Below are 17,266 nucleotides of genomic sequence, written 5' to 3' on the forward strand. Positions count from 1 at the left end.
CACAAGGGTTCCCTTTTCTCCACATCCTCTCCAACATTTGTTTGTGGATTTGTTTATGTTGGCCATTCTGACTGGTATGAGATGATACCTCATTGTGGTTTTAATTTGCATCTCTCTGATGGCTAGTGATGCTGAGCATCTTTTCATATGTCTCTGGGCCCTCTGTATGTCTTCCTTGGAGAAGTGTCTGTTCAAGTCCTTTGCCCATTTTTTAATTGGGTTGTTTGTCTTCCTGGAGTGGAGTCGTGTGAGTTCTTTATATATTTTGGAGATCAGGCCCTTGTCTGAGGTATCATTGGCAAATATGTTTTCCCATACTGTTGGTACTCTCTGTAATTTGGTGCTCTTTTCTTTAGCCCTGCAGAAGCTTTTTATTTTGATGAGGTCCCATTTGTTTATTCTTTCCTTTATGTCCCTTGCTTTAGGGGACATGTCTGTGAGGATGTTGCTGCGTGGAATGTCTGAGATTTTCCTGCCAATGTTTTCCTCAAGGACATTTATGGTGTTACGGCTTATATTTAAGTCTTTTATCCATCTTGAGTTTATTTTCGTGTATGGCGTAAGTTGGTGATCGAGTTTCATTTTTTTGCACGTAGCTGTCCAGATCTCCCAACACCATCTGTTGAAGAGGCTGTTTTTGCTCCATTTTATGCTCCTGCCTCCTTTGTCAAATATTAATTGATCGTATAGACTTGAGTTTATTTCTGGGCTCTCTATTCTGTTCCATTGGTCTATGTGCCTGTTTTTATGCCAGTACCAGGCTGTTTTGATTACAGTGGCCTTGTAATACAGTTTGATATCAGGTATTGTGATCCCTCCTGCTTTGTTTTTCTTTCTCAAAATTGCTGCAGCTATTCGAGGTCGTTTATGGTTCCATATGAATTTCTGCAATGTTTGTTCTATATCTGTGAAATATGTCATGGGTACTCTAATAGGGATTGCATTGAATCTATAAATTGCTTTGGGTAGTATGGCCATTTTGATAATGTTGATTCTTCCAATCCATGAACATGGTACATGCTTCCATTTGTTTGTGTCTTCCTTAATTTCTTTCTTCAGTGTTGTGTACTTTTCTGAGTACAGGTCTTTTACCTCCTTGGTTAGGTTTATTCCTAGGTACTTTATTTTTCTTGTTGCTATATCGAATGGGATTTTTTTCCTGATTTCTGTTTCTGCAGTTTCGTTGCTGGTGTACAGGAATGCCTTTGATTTCTGGGTATTGACTCTGTATCCAGCTGTTTTGCCAAATTCATTTATTAGGTCGAGTAGTTTTTGAGTGGAGTCTATAGGGTTTTCCATGTACACTATCATGTCGTCTGCAAACAGTGACAGTTTCATTTCCTCCTTTCCAATTTGGATGCCTTTTATTTCTTTTTCTTCTCTGATTGCTGTGGCTAGGACTTCCAATACTATGTTGAATAGGAGTGGTGAGAGAGGGCATCCTTGTCTTGTTCCTGATCTTAGTGGGAAAGCTCTAAGTTTTTGTCCATTGAGTGTGATGTTGGCTGTAGGTCTCTCATATATGGCCTTAATTATGTTGGGGACTGCTCCCTTTATTCCCACTTTGCTGAGTGTTTTTATCAGAAATGGGTGCTGTATCTTATCGAACGCTTTTTCCGCATCTATTGATATGATCATGTGATTTTTGTCTTTGCTGTTGTTGATGTGATGTATTATGTTTATTGATTTGCGAATATTGTACCATCCTTGCATCCCTGGGATGAATCCCACTTGGTCATGGTGGATGATCTTTTTAATATATTGCTGGATGCGGTTTGCTAATATTTTGTTGAGAATTTTAGCGTCTATGTTCATCAGCGATATTGGCCTGAAGTTTTCTTTCTTCGTTGTGTCTTTATCTGGTTTTGGGATTAGGATGATGCCTGCTTCATAAAAAGAGTTTGGGAGTCTTCCATCAGTTTGGATTTTTTCGAATAGTCTGTGAAGGATAGGGGTTAGCTCTTCCTTAAATGCTTTGTAGAAATCTCCTGTGAAACCATCTGGTCCAGGGCTTTTGTGTGATGGGAGTTTCTTGATGACTGCTTCAATTTCCTTTGCTGATATTGGTCTGTTCAGGTTTTCTGCTTCTTCTTCATTCAGTTTTGGAAGATTATATTTTTCTAGAAATGTGTCCATTTCATCTAGGTTTTCAAATTTCTTAGCATACAGGTCTTCATAGTAATTTCTTACGATCCTTTGTATTTCTGTGGTATCAGTTGTAATCTCTCCACTTTCATTTCTAATTCTGTTTATTTGGATCCTCTCTCTTTTCTTTTTGATGAGCCTACTTAAAGGCTTGTCGATTTTGTTTATCTTTTCAAAGAACCAGCTCCTGGATTCATTGATCCTTACAATTGTGCTTTTAGTCTCTATGTCATTTAGTTCTGCTCTGATCTTGGTTATTTCCTTCCTTCTGCTTGCTCTGGGCTGTCTTTGTTGTTGTTCCTCCAGTTCTTGTAGGCATAGGGTTAGGTTGTTTGTTTGAACTGTTTCTAACTTCTTAAGGTAGGCCTGTATTGCTATGAACTTCCCTCTCAGGACTGCCTTTGCTGTGTCCCATATGTTTTGGGTTGTTGTGAGTTCGTTTTCATTTGTTTCCAGGAAGTTTTTGATTTCTTCCCTAATCTCGTTCTTGACCCATTCATTGTTTAATAGCATGCTATTCAGTCTCCATGATTTTGAGTGTTTTGGGTTTTTACCCTTGGTGTTGGTTTCTAGTTTCAGACCCTTGTGGTCAGAGAAGATGCTTGATATGATTTCAATTTTCTTGAATTTGTTGAGGCTTGCTTTGTGTCCTATCATGTGGTCTATCTTTGAAAAAGTTCCATGGACACTTGAAAAGAACGTGTATTTTGCTTCTTTGGGATGAAAAGCTCTGTATATATCAGTTAAGTCCATTTCCTCTAAGGTATTGTTAAGTGACACAATATCTTTGTTGATCTTTTGTTTGGAAGACCTGTCCATTTTTGATAGTGGGGTGTTAAAATCCCCTACTATAATTGTGTTGCTGTCAATATCTTTCTTGAAATCCTCCAAGATTTTCTTTATGTATTTGGGTGCTCCTATGTTGGGTGCATATATATTTACAATGTTTATGTCTTCTTGGTGGATTCTTCCTTTGAGTATTATGAAGTGACCTTCTGGGTCTCTCTTTATGGCCCTTCTTTGGAAGTCTATTTTGGCAGATATGAGTATTGCTACCCCTGCTTTTTTTCCCTGTCCGTTTGCTTGGAAAATTTGTTTCCAGCCCTTCACTTTCAGTCTGTGTAAGTCTTTTGTCCTGAGATGGGTCTCTTGTAGGCAGCATATGTGTGGGTCATGTTTTCTTATCCATTCAGCTGTTCTATGTCTTTTGATTGGAGCATTTAATCCATTTACGTTTAAGGTTATTATCGATAGGTAGTTATTCATTGCCATTATTTCCTACCTGTGTTCCTCTGTCTTTCTCTTTTCCTTCCTTTCCTTAAAGCAGTCCCTTTAGCATCTCTTTCAGAGCTGGTTTGGTGGAGCTGTATTCTTTTAGACTTTTTTTGTCTGGGAAACTCTTTATTTGGTCTTCTATCTTGATTGAGAGCCTTGCTGGGTAAAGTAGTCTTGGTTGCAGGCCTCTGGTTCTCATTACTTGGAATATTTTTTGCCATTCTCTTCTGGCTTGGAGCGTTTCCATTGAGAAGTCAGTTGCTAACCTTATTGGGGCTCCCTTGTATGTTACTTCCTTTTTCTCCCTTGCTGCCTTTAAGATCCTCTCTTTGTCTTGGAAATTTGCCATTTTAATTATGATGTGTCTTGCAGTGGGTCTCTTTGGGTTCCTCTTGCTTGGGACTCTCTGTGTTTCCTGGATTTGGGTGACTTTTTCTCTCCTCAGATTAGGGAAATTTTCCATCATTACTTTTTCAAACAGGTTTTCTATCCCTTGCTCTTCTTCTTCTCCTTCTGGTATTCCTATTATACGGATATTGTTACGTTTCATGTTGTCCTGCATTTCCCTTATTGCCTCTTCATTCTTTCTCAGCCTCTTTTCCTTTTCTTGCTCCTTCTGGGTGTTTTTTTCTACTTTATCCTCCAGCTCGCTGATCCGATCCTCTGCTTCATCAAGTCTGCTTTTAATTCCTTCTAATGTGTTCTTCAATTCAGAAATTGTATTCTTCATTTCCTCTTGGCTCTTGTTGATATTTTCTATTTCCTTTTTCATGTTGATATAGTTTGCAGTGAGTTCATTGTAGTTTCCTTGTAGTTTCTGGTAGTTCTCTTTGAGCTCAGAGAGCTCAGTGAGCTTCCTGATGACCATTGCTTTGAACTCAGTATCTGATAGTTGACTTGCCTCTTTTTCGGTTAGTATTCTTTCTGAGACTTCCTCCTTTCCTTTCATTTGGGAATTGTTTCTTTGTCTTCCCATTGTTTGTGAGGCTCTTCTTGTTGGCCTCTGCTTCTTAAATTGCTGTGTTCTGACTCCCCGGATTTATGATATGAACTTCTATGGTAGAATGCCAATGGGATTCGGTAGTGCTGTCTCCTTACTCTCCTGTGCTCACTGGTCTTGAGCTGACGTTTATGTGTTTAACACGGTCTAACTCTAGTCTTTTCAGCACTCCAGGTGTTGTTGTCTCACCTGTGGGAAAAAGAGAAAGGGGGGGCGAAAGAAAAGAAAAAAAAAACACACACACACACACAAAACAAACCAAAACAAAGATGGGAAGGAGGGAAAAAGGAAATAGGAAAGGAGGAAAGGAAGGAAGGAGGGAAGAAGGAATAAAGAAAGATCGGAGGCAAGATAAGAAGGAATTTTAACAAAAATTAAAACATAGAAATAGATAAAAGAAGGCAGGAAGAAGACATAAAAATGGTAAAGGATGGGAGGAAGAAGGAATGAAAAAAAAGAAAAAAAGAGAGAGGAAGAAGGAATTCAGGGGGAAAGGAAAGAAAGAAAAAGGATAAAAAAAAAAATCTTCTGTTGGCTTTAAACTGGTCAGGTTATTTCTGCTGGTGTCCTGTCTGTGCATCGGGAGGGGGTGGTTGGAAGGATTGGTTTCACTTTTCTCCCTTCCTGGGTCACACTCTTCGCTGTTTTGTAGGTGTGGTCCCTGGCAGTCAATCAGTCCATTGATCAGCCAATCCAGCAGCTTTGTTCTTGGGACAGCAAGCGGCGAGCAGGGGAATCCAGCCGCTTTGGGTCTGTGACGTTATTTCGTGCCCTGAGCGCGCAGCCGACCAACCAATCGAGCCGCCCGGGCTTGGAATGCTGGCTCGCAGGCAGCGGATGCCGCCTTGGGGTTAGGACACTCGCCAGCAGCTTTGTATTTGGAAAACGCTCACCCAGCCGGCCCTGCGCTTGGTGAGCTTGCGCAGCCCGCTGAGCCAGAGGCTCTGTGCTTGGGGGCCCGATCCAGCCGCCCTGGGCTTGAGTCTCTCCGGCGGGCGGGGCTGCCCTGGGACTGAATCACGCGGCACTCGGTTCCGAGGTTTTGGGCCTGTGGGTGGAGCAGCTAGTCTCTGCTCCAAATTATCTCGGAGGTTTCAGGTGTGGGCGCCCCTCTGGGGTTTCAAGTGTGGGTCCCGTTCGCTAATCTGCTCGCGTGCGTGACCGGACCTCAGGTGAGCGTCTCAGTCCAGGGGCGGAGGGGGAGGGGCGCCAGGGGCCTCGGCTACTACCGAGAGTTCTCTAATTAGCCCCTGAGTGTCTCTATTTTCTTTTTCTTTTTGAGAAATTCCTCCTTTCCAAGCCCCCCTGGTCTAATCAAGCACCTGGCTGCTCACAGCCCAGCCTGGCCCTCTCCCAAGACTCCTGCCGCAGCCCCTGCGCCAGGGCTGGCGCTTCTGCCGCCCTTGTACCGCGCGGACCTGGGTCCCGTGGACCTTATTGTCCTTCAGCACTCTTCTTACCGTCAGATCTTTCAATGTCCTCTATCTTTGGTCTCTGATCTTCGTATATGCTGGAATACTGTTGGCTGTTCGCTCTGCTCCTCAGATCAGCTCGGTATTTCCCTGGCGTTGAGGGGAAGTGGACCTCTACCTGATTTTTTCCTTTAGCATAACTAACATAGTGTCCTTAATTATAATTTTTAAAGGACTATAATCATATTGCTAGGACTTTTACTTTCCATTGCTATATTCTCCATTCTTCTCATTATCATGGCCCATGAGGACAGAGGCTTGACTTTTGATGTCCTAAAATCTATTACTGTTATACTGGCTTGTGGCATATTAAAACAGTGGGATGGTGAAAGCAAAGACCAGAAGCCCTCTTAGCAACAAGATCTGACTGTCTGACACTGGAACATCTGCTTCCCATTCTGGTTTCCTCTGGAAGATCTTTACAATTTGCAATGATTTTCTGTGCCCTTCTTGTTCAAGGGAGAAAGAAAGTAGTATTTGTTGAGTAGTTACAATGAATTAGGTGTTGACATACATCAGACATTAGACACCCTATCAAGCAACAAATGTTTATTGAGGATTTACAGTTTGCCTGACACTACATCAGGTGTTGTAGTGATAGTATGTACTTGGTCATCTGCAGGTGGACAGCTCAGCACTAGTCTCAGCATTACTGGTCACTGGCAGCTCCTAGTTCTTCCAGCCCTCCATAACAGCCCAACTGTGACTTTTGAATGTCTTGCTAGGGCTGCCATAACAAAGTGCCATGAACTGAGTGGCTTTAAAAGAAATGTAATGTCTCACAGTTCTGGAAGCTAGAACATCAGGATCAAGATGTTGGCCAAGGTGATTCCTTGGGAAGGCTATGAGGAGGAATCTGTTCCAGGCCTCTCTCCTGGCTTCTGGCGGTTTGCTGGTCATCTGTGGTGTTCCTTGGCCTGTGGTAGAATCATCATCCAGGACTCTGCCTTCATGTTCACTTGGTGTTTCCCTGTGTGCTTGTCTATGTCCAAATTTCCCATTTATAGGAAATATCCAGAGTAGGCAAATCCACTGAGACAAAGTAGATTAGTGGTTGCCTATGGCTAGAGTGGTTGGGAGGAAAAAGGAAAGTGACTAGTTAGGAGTATAGGGTTTCTTTTTGAAGTAACGAAGATGTTTTAAAATCTAATGTGGTAATGGTTGCAAAATTCTATTAATACATTAAAAACCACTAAATTGTATACTTTAAAAGGGTAAATTAAATGGTATGTGAACTACATCCCAATAAAACCATTATAGTTACAAAAAAAAAGATGTATAAGGGGACACAGAAAAGGCAACCTGAACCTATTCTGTAAAGCCAGAGAAAGTAGTCTTGAGGAAGTGATGTCTGAGTGGAATGCTTCAAGATAAATAGAAATTACCTAGGTAAAGGATGATTGGGAAGATGAAAGAAGACTATTCCCCACATAAGGAAGGTCTGTGGAGCACACAAGGAACAAGAAAAGGCCAGAGCAGCTGGATCTTTGAGAGCAAGAAGGAGGGCTGGAGAGACCATCGTGATGCGCACATACAGTCGGCATACACTGTTCCAGACACGATGTATGCATCATCTCATGTGATCTTCACCATGATCCTGTGATCCAGACACGATGTATGCATCATCTCATGTGATCTTCACCATGATCCTGTGATCCAGACACGATGTATGCATCATCTCATGTGATCTTCACCATGATCCTGTGATCCAGACACGATGTATGCATCATCTCATGTGATCTTCACCATGATCCTGTGATCAGACACGATGTATGCATCATCTCATGTGATCTTCACCATGATCCTGTGATCCAGACACGATGTATGCATCATCTCATGTGATCTTCACCATGATCCTGCGAGGTAGGGACAGTTACAGGCAGGCTCAGATGATGTTCAACTCTACATATGATGTGAAAAGTATTTTTCTTGATCCTAAGAGAAGTTGGAGGGCAGTGAAAAGACCATGAGCAAGATGTGATCAGGTCTGTATTTAAAAGATCCCTCTGACCGTCATGTAAAAAAATTTAGAAGGTATCTAAAATGGCAGGGAAATAGGTGGAAGTTACACTCACCTCCTCCCAGGACCAAACAGGGATTACAACTAAATTATAGAATAATCAACCTGAATAAACAACCAAAGACTAGCTGAACAGAAGTCTTATAACCAGGGATTTACAGAAGAAGCCACATTGAGACTGGTAGGAAGGGCAGATATGCGAAAAGGGCTGGCTCCACTCAGAGGGATCTCTCAGTTGCAAAGGTCCCCCATGAGGAGCAAGGACATCAACCCCATGCTGGGCTCCCCATCCAGAAACACCAGAGCCAGAGAGAACAGCCCACATAACATCTGGCTATGAAAATTGGCAGGATTCCATCCACTAGAGAGAAACTGGAGTATTCTAAAAACTCAGGCACTCTCTTAAAGGACCAACACACAAAATCTCATTCTTGGCCACTCACCCTGGGCTCTAGCAAAAGAAAGGTGACTCAGAGGATTGTGTGGCTTCAGGGAGAAGACTAAACAGACAGCCACCAAGCTCCCTCTGCTGAGGCCCCCATCCATGCTGCCCACCATTGCCAATGTCTTTCCTGGTGGAGCCTCCCCTCCATAGGGCATCAGCCTAAGGGAAGGCACTAGCCCCACCCTCCCAACTCCTGGTAGCCAAGTGCTGCCAAGCTTCCCCCCTGCAAAGGAGTCTGCTGGCTGCTGCAAGCCTGAACCCATGGTGCAAACTTTCTTGGAAGGTTCTTAAAGCGTTCCAAGTGGATGCAGGGTGTCAGAGATTAACAGGGAAAAAGTGAGTTGTATGGCTCTAGGGAAAAGATGATTCTTGCCCCCTACCCTCCAGGTGGGTGCTGCCCCTCCCACAAGAGATCCATTAGCTCCATCCTCCCAATCCCCTGTGGCCCTGCCCTGCCAACCTCTAGCCTAGCAGAGGAGTCAGATGGCTACCTCCAGCCTGGGCCCACAGAGCAGGCCTTTTGAAGGGTTCCCAAGGAGGTCTGGTCAGACTCAGGTGTGGCAGAGACTCAGCTGTATGGCTTTAGGACAGGGGCCATTTTTCACTCACAACTGGTACCACTATTCCTCGACAGAGCCTTCCTTCCACATGGCCAAATCTTGGTCTGCTTTAGCTTAATGAACTCTGCTGGCCTCACCCTGAGAATTTCCTGGCAAGTGGCGACTGTCAAATTTTTGCTCAGAGTGCTCAGAAGCAGCACTGGTGCCAAGTTTGAATCTCTATCAACCTGGTAAACACCATCATCCCTGTGGTGACTCACAAGAATCTACCTCATGCAACTGGCATACTGTCAGAGGCTCTTTCAGTGACTAAGCCTCGCAGGCAGCTGACAGCCAGGTAGGTGAATTTTGGGGTGACTTAAGCCTTTTGCTGACCTGCCCTCAGGCTCAGTGCTGGTGGAAGCTGGGAATGCAGCTTGGCTCCTTCCACACCTACCCAGGCCCAGCAGAGGCAGCCACAAACTGTGGATCCCTTTGTAGCTTCAAACAGGTAGTCCAGGGGTTGGTGCAGCCAATGCCTGACACTGACCTGCACTGGAATCATTCCCAAGAGGCCCTTCATCCCTTCATACACTTCTCAGACTTTTGGCTTCCCTCTTTTTCTTTCTTTCTTTTTTTTTTTTTTGCACTTCTCTATTTTAATTATCACGTGTCTAATTTCAAAGGATTTAATTTGTGTCAAGAACTAATGGATAGCAGTCACCTAGTGAAATTCGTCCCACCATCTGCCTCCATATGTTTAGGCATAACTGTGATTTGTGGGAAAGCAATATTTAGAAGATATTTGAAAATCTTAAAAATGAGAATGTCATATTCACATGTCATAGTGGAAAAAACAATGGTAATTTCTCTTCTGGAGGGCTGTTAGGGGTTGAACTGTGTCCCTAAAAAAAGATATGTTGGAGCCCTAACTCCCAGTACTCCAGAATGTGACCTTACTTGGAGACGGTCTCTACAGAGGTAATCAAGTCAAAATGAAGTCATTAGGGTGAGCTGTAATCCAATAGGACCAATGGCTTTATATCAGCATGTCACTTCCTTTGATTGATGAATAATATTCCATTTGATTTTCATTTGTTTCATTGATCTTCGAATTTAACAGATGGTACCTATAACCTCATAGGATTATTTCTTTAATATCTGTCTCTTGCACTAAGAAATATGCCTCTTAAAGGCAAGTGTTATATTTGCTTTTCACTCACTATTGTGTCTCCACCATCAACAAATATTAGTTGAATGAAAGAACAAATGAATGCATAAATAAATTAATGAACTATAGGAGATGAAACAAAAAAATTATAGTAACCAAAGAAAATTATTTTTCTTCTCAATGTAGGAATCCTCCTCTCAATCCATGCAGGGAAGCACTCTCACTAATAGTCCCCAAGTTCTGCAATTACAACTTTGGACATAACACATGGCTGGGCACTTCACCAGCTTAGCCAAGATCTGGACAACTTGACTTTGCTGCCAATAGAAGCCTCATCCAAGGAGAGCAGAATCCTGAAGAAGATATGTCCCACCTTGCCACCTGCTAAAATCAAGTGTTTCTGCTCATTCTACACTGACCACAAGTACCTGCAAAGAAACCAGCCTGCACAGCCACCCATTCTACCTCCTCCAAAGCACATGTGCACCCAGAACCCCCAATGGTACTGAGAAAATGTGTGAGCCCTTTCTCAGTGACAGCCTGGTGGAGCTGTAAGTGGGGGAGTGAAGAGCAAGTACAATGAGGGTCTCAGGCTACCATGTACCAACTTCTCAAGCATGATCAAATGTCTAGCTCTCTTTTTTCTTAGTCAAAGACAAATGTGGCCAACTTGGTAGAGTCACCACAGCCTGCTGTGCTGAAAGGTATATGAAAATCAAAACCTTTGCCAGTAGAAGAGAGGGAACAAACCATCCTGAGCAGTCTCGGGCCAGACACTACTATGCCACTGACCCTTCTTTAGATGAGTGAGAGGGTCCTGCTGGGACCCACAACACAGTTTTAAGTCAGGGATGCTTCCCTGTCCTTTTGATTTGCTGAAGTTGCAGCACTTTATACTTATAGCAGAGACCACAGTACAAAACAGTGTGTGAAGCAGACTGGAACTGGTCCTAGCCATACCTAACTGTGTCTGAGTGCTTACTCTGTGATGTGTGTGCACTAAGCAATGCACGCACACATCAGCTTGCTGGATCCTCTCATGGGTGGTAAGAAGTAGATTTTATAATCGACCTCACCCTATAAATGAGGAAACCAAGAGTTATAGGTGTTATGAACTTTGACCCAGTGTGCTGCTGGGAGTAGCAGCCCTGGGACTTGATCCTAGCTAAGTTTCCTGTTTTTAATCCCTGTGCTGAAACGGGGCTAACCAGAAGACCTGTTTGAACGTTCCTGCTCTCGTACTGAGAGTCACCAGCAGTCAGGACCCTGAGCAGCTCATTTCATGACTCTGTGCCTCTCTACCTTTTCATTTGTAAAATAGGGAAATTAGTATTTATTCATACTTACAGGGGTGTGGAGATCAAGCTGGCATAATGCATTTGAGGGTGTTAAGAACAGTGTGAAAACACCAGAGAAATCCCAGGAAATGTATATGGCATGGTTATTATCATGTATGAAGTCTTCACTAATTGATAGTTTGGGAACTCCCAAGGTGGAAAAAAATCAGTGTCCCTACATGTGACCCCTGTAAATATCAGTGTGGAGGGGGAGAGCTGCAGTAGTTAAATTTTGGTGAGAAGCAGGTAGTTGGTTCTGGTTATGTCACCCTTCGGTTTTATTGCTCAGTCAGAGCAATAATTGTGCAATTGTATTTCCTGGACCATTGAAGTTTAAGGATATTGTCAAGCCAAGACAAGAGTCAAGTATCAGGTTTATTGAATATATAATTTAACTATGTGGCCTGCCTCCATTTAAAATCAAAAAAGCAGATAGAATTGTGTATGGACACTGACTGAAGTGAATCAGTGACTGACCTACAGATCATCTTTTAATGCCAAACAAATGAAAAAGACCCTCTTCAAATCTCACATATAGGCACATGGGGAAGAAGCTGAGCCCAGCTTTCCTTCATCTAGGGAGGGATGCTGAGCGAGTTTCATCATACTCGCCACTCATGAGTCCTCGGGTCCTAGCTGATGAAAAGGAGAGGAAAATGCATCCCATTTCAATTGCCTCTCACCTCTCTTGTATTTTCTCCCCTGGTCTCCCCCAGAGTTTAAGGGAAGAGGCTCACCTAGTTCACCTCCAGTCCTACATCGCATCCTTAAGACAGCTCTGTATAAATAATGTTTGGTAAATCATTAATAAATGACTGAGTTGAGTGAATAATCTTCCAAATAATAATAACTGTCACTATTCCTCTATAGAATTGAACCTATTGATCATTCCCAAGACATTTTATGGTAGGCTCAGAGGCATCTTGAGATTCTGGTAAACCTTCAGATCAAGACTATGACACTACAAAAATCTGTTTAATATCTTGTGTGGCCTTAATCATGTAAGTAGCAAAGTCCCACATTCTTGGATAGTGTCACGAAGGACTACAGATAACCAAAAGCAAACAGGAAACAAGAAGATCAAGTTAGAAACTATTCTGCCAGGAGAAGAGTTATATGGTGAACAGAGCCATCCCTTTATCTTAAGGCCAGTATGAAAGCACTTTATTTAAAAGCAGGAGCGAAACCTAGTCCACTGGTGTGAACAGATTAATCTAAGACACTCAGACCAGAAGTCAGTCTGGCTTGACTAATACTTTCAACTCTGGATAGCAAACACCTATACACATGCCCCGACTACATGGCTTGGGGGCCTACACTAAACTTCTTGGGCCACATGCTACGCCACTGAGCCTTCTTTGTCTAGCGCTGAGTTGAGTTAAGCCATCCTACATTCATCCATCCTCTGTTAAAAACAGAGAATGCATTTGTGAGACTGCAAACTCAGTGGCCAAAGGACAGAGTTGAACACCCAGACCAGATGTGAACCAAGCCTTCGGTCTTACTTCTGTTGTGTTCTATCACTTGAACTAACCCTTGTATTCAGAAATGTCCTGTGACCCCAGATGCCATCCTAAATATGGAGTGTTCTGTAATTGCAGAGGGGAGGTAGTGTAGGCAGACAATCCAGGGAATCCATCCAAAGATACTTAACATTGGATTTAATGCTAAGTAATTGCTAGAGATAGCTATTAGTATTACCACGTTCTTCTGCCAACAGCGGAAATTTGCTTTACAAGATGTCTGCTTGAAACCTCCCAGTGATTTCCCGTTGCCCATAGAATAAAACCCCAATATTCTTAGCATGAATGACAAAGCCTTCTAAAATCTGAACCCTGCCTGTCTCTCCTGCTTCATCTCTTGTCCTTCCCACTCCTCCTCTGTCCCCTTCCTACCATGCATCTCCAGCACCATGACAACACCAGATTTTTTTCTAATTGTTATTCAATTACAGTTGTCTGATTTTTGTACCTCCTGGCTTCTCTCTGCCTCATACACAACCCCCAACTCTCTCTTGCTTGGCCCACTCCTGTTCAGGCTTCAGTCTGAAGCTAGATATCCCTTTCTGAGGCTGGCCTTCCCCAACCCCCACTGGCACTCCCCACTAAGTGTGGCCACAACACCCTGTCCTCTTACTTTCATAGGAGCCAGCATGCACTGTCAATGTCCCTCGACGACATTCATCCAGGGCACATCATGAGCCTAAAGCAGCCAGGAAGCTCTTCATTGTCTTCTCCCCCTCTGTCTTCCTAGTGTATTTCATGATGTATTGTACTGTATGGACCCTACATAAATATAATTTTTTATTTATTTGATATTGGACTCAGATGCGCAGATCAGTTTTGTCCCAAATTGGCATCACTCTTGGGCAAGGAAGAGGGAAGGATGATTGCATCTGCATTCATAGGTACCATGGAGATCTGTTCCAATGCATTCAGACAAACCTCTTGCATTTATTTCATCCCCTAAAATCCATTCTATGACCCCTTTACTGCCTGGCATGCCCCTTCCTTTTCTTTCCTGAGTCAGGCTTCAGTAGGTGTTGAAATCCTTAATTTCATCTATGTGAACATCACATCCCAAGAGTTAGGATAAATGTGCTTAATCAAAAGGTGTGTTAATGATTGTGCCCATGTGGTAGATGGCCCCTACCCAGATGGAGAAGCTTGAGGACCACTTGGGAGTGATCCTCCTGTGATGCCATTAACCTAAGAGCTCCCAGCAACCCTGAGTGTATCACCTGTGTCCTGCACAAAACAAACTGTGGGCCAGTCACCCACCACCTAGTCAGGGAAAGCATCATTATTCTAGTCATTAGTCCAACCAGCAAATGCTGTTGCTCAGCAAGGCATGAGTGTCCTAGTGTTACCAGGTATCTCCTCTCCCCAAATGGCCTGATTTCCAATTAACTGGATGCAGTGCAACTTATAAGAAACCACAACAAATAAGCCTGCACATCAGGACTCCTCAACCACAGGACAGTCCTCCTTTGGGGTTACAATTTGTTGTGAAAGGTGCTACATGTAATTTTTTAGTCATATTATTGTGACTAAGAACACAGTCTTTGGGGTCACAAAACTTAGTTTGGACCCCAATTCCATCTCTTACTGCCACGAAAACACTTGTACAGGTCCCTTCCTTTCTCCGAGTCTGTTTACTCATCTATAAAATGGTAATGATAGTGGTAAACAATTTACAAAGGTTAGTGTAAATAAGGGAATTCATGTCAAACACCTGATACGAAGCCAGGTCCACAGAAAAGGTGAGAATAACTGCCTCGTGGGGTTACCATGATGTTTAAATGACAGTCTTTCTAAAGTGCTTGGCATAAATGCCCAGCACATACTAAACACTCAAGAAATGAAATCTACTATTACTATTGACTAAAAATGGCTATATTACCTAAGTTTGCAAGGAAATGGTTTTTTAATGGAGTGAACTGAAGTAGTTCCTGTAACAACATCGCCTCTGCTTACTTGCATTCTAGTATATTTTCTTCAGTGGGAAAGAATAGGGTGGAGTGCCAGCTGGGGAGCCAGGGAAACCACGAAGCACTGGGCGACCCATGAGAAGAGTAAACCACACGTGTGAACTTCTCTCCTGGGCATCATCACAGGTGAAGGGTTGTGAGTCCACGAATCACTGCCATGGTCATGCAATAAACCTCTGTGCTCTGGGCTCCTGAAGAGATGTATGACGATCTCATACATGCCCCTTAACAGCACAGCTCACCCAGACATTCTGAGTGCATTATTCTAGACTACTGATAACCCTTCATTGGAACTCTGAAAGAGGAAAAGGGGAAAATGAGATTTGACCCATAAACACAGATTTCTTATAAGCAAAAATGTATTGGAAAGATGCATGGAGCAGAGAGCAGAGAGACATAAAAACCACAGTGCTCTCCAATGTCCTCCTGCTGGCTCCTTTGCCATGAATGCACTTTGTTACTGTGTCCTGCATGCTCGCCCCCAATATGTCCACCTATACAAACCCTGCTTTCTGCACAAAACTTCCCCCATCAGTGTGGTGCACATTAGCCTGCCCTCCCCTGACTACTCCATGTTCATTAACAGCATGGCTTCAAGACCCCTTGACTCAGTGCCAGACACACAGCTTTCCATCTCCACTGACAACTCATTTGCTGACCACTCACCTTCAACACATACCAGCTCATAGTGCTGTTTAAGCATTCTCTTCTCCCCTCAGGAAGAACGTTAAGCTCCCTGTGAGCGTGGGCTGTGTCTTATGCTTCTTCTCCATCCCCCTAAAGTCACTACACCACTGAGCATGTAAGAAGTCAGGCTCACCACATTTTAGAACAGGAATGAAAGTGAGATCACTAAATCCAAGACCCCAGCACTACTGATGAGAACTCTCAGGCCCAAAGAACTTAAATAACTGTTCAAACTCAACCACACAGAGGGTTACAGAGCCAGGACTGCAACCATAACCTTCTGAATCACTCCCCAGTGTGTCTCAAAAATCCTTATTGTCTCCAACCTCAAAGAAAGAAACTATGACAAATAAAGGGACAGAGGAGGAAAGAAATATCACACACGCGTACACACACGCACATACAGTTTGTGTAAGTCATCGGTTATTGTAAAAGACAAGCAGTCTAGTGTTCGACATGGCCTGGCATCAGGTTAATGCTGTGAATGACTGGTCAGTCATTACTCACAATGGCATAACTGTGGCTAATAACGTGAAGCTACAGCATGAAGCTGGGTAAACAGACAGATCCAGCCACATCACCATTCATTATCAACAGCAAACCCTTGGTGGGTGAAACTTGGCCTCTCCATGATGTCACAGAACTAGGAAAGAGTACACAGCAGTTTACTATCTGGTTGGTGTATGATGTTCTTGTGAAAATAGTTCTTCTCAAGCTTGGACAACACAGAGACTTAAGTTGTTCTTTGGGACAGTGCAGTTTCTTTCCAGCCTTTGGGCTCTGGTGGCTGAAATGTTCTATATATCAGCAAGTATCTGAAAGAAGCTAATGACAAGTTGACTTTCTCCTCTTCATGCATCTTCCCTTAACATCTGCTGACAGAACATATACCCATGAAAAGAGAGTCATAAAATTCAGCTCTAATTTTGCAGGAGACACTAAAATAGATCTTTTGGGGCAATACTGAACCTAGTTTTAATGGTTTACATAGGAGTATAAATAGTATAATTTGGCTTTTCTACATTACCTACATCACTTTAAGAAAGCATAATACTTTATACCCAATCTGACTAGCTATTCCTTATGGGCTTCTATGACATTATAATATGGTACACCAGACAAACTTTACAAACAGCCCAATCATCTCCTTCTTACACAGTTGCAACCCAACTGTGAAACGTTATTTCCATTTCCTTGATTCCCTAGTAATTGGCTCAGATTCTCCTTGGATGACTCAGCTACTCTCTGGATAAAAACAAGCTTTGAAGATAAATTAATTTTTACGGGTCACTGGGGTACCACTCAGTAATTTACTTTGAAGTATGATGGCAAATGAGTAACAAGAAAGATTTTGTTGCTGCCATACCAGCAGCTACCAAATTAGAAAGAGAGAGGTAGAAAAAAAATTTATACTGTATTCTTGCCTAGTCTCTGGGTTTCAGGCACAAGAAGCTTCAATCTGTGGAGAAAAAAGAAGACAATTCTGCTTCTCCATCAAAGGAAACAGAGTCCCATGATACCTATTATACATGGACTGTTTCAAATCTATATACATGTTTTTCCAGGAATGCCTGTCATTTTTAAAATAATAGCCATTTTCTCGTGATTATAAATGTAATATGTCCTCATTGTAAAACACTTGAAAAACACAGAAAATAAGCAAATAAAACTTATTTGTAATCTTA

At 42.8% G+C, this 17,266-nt stretch overlaps 1 protein-coding gene across 3 annotated transcripts in view; it reads right to left on the bottom strand.

Moving 5' to 3' along the window:
- Positions 1–17,266, bottom strand: part of PRELID2 (PRELI domain containing 2) — a 336,985-nt gene that overhangs the window by 118,909 nt on the left and 200,810 nt on the right. The window contains exon 7 of one of the 3 annotated variants that reach the window (XM_053912680.2): positions 4,089–6,956. The exons of 1 other annotated variant lie outside the window; for it this stretch is intronic. The gene's annotated coding sequence lies outside the window, so the exon portion shown is untranslated. Of the gene's footprint in view, positions 1–4,088; positions 6,957–7,670; positions 13,690–17,266 lie in introns of those variants that run through there. One more of the 3 variants, XM_053912678.2, reaches the window with a different exon arrangement.

Source organism: Desmodus rotundus, chromosome 10, assembly GCF_022682495.2.
Source record: "Desmodus rotundus isolate HL8 chromosome 10, HLdesRot8A.1, whole genome shotgun sequence".
Lineage (NCBI taxonomy): Eukaryota > Metazoa > Chordata > Mammalia > Chiroptera > Phyllostomidae > Desmodus > Desmodus rotundus.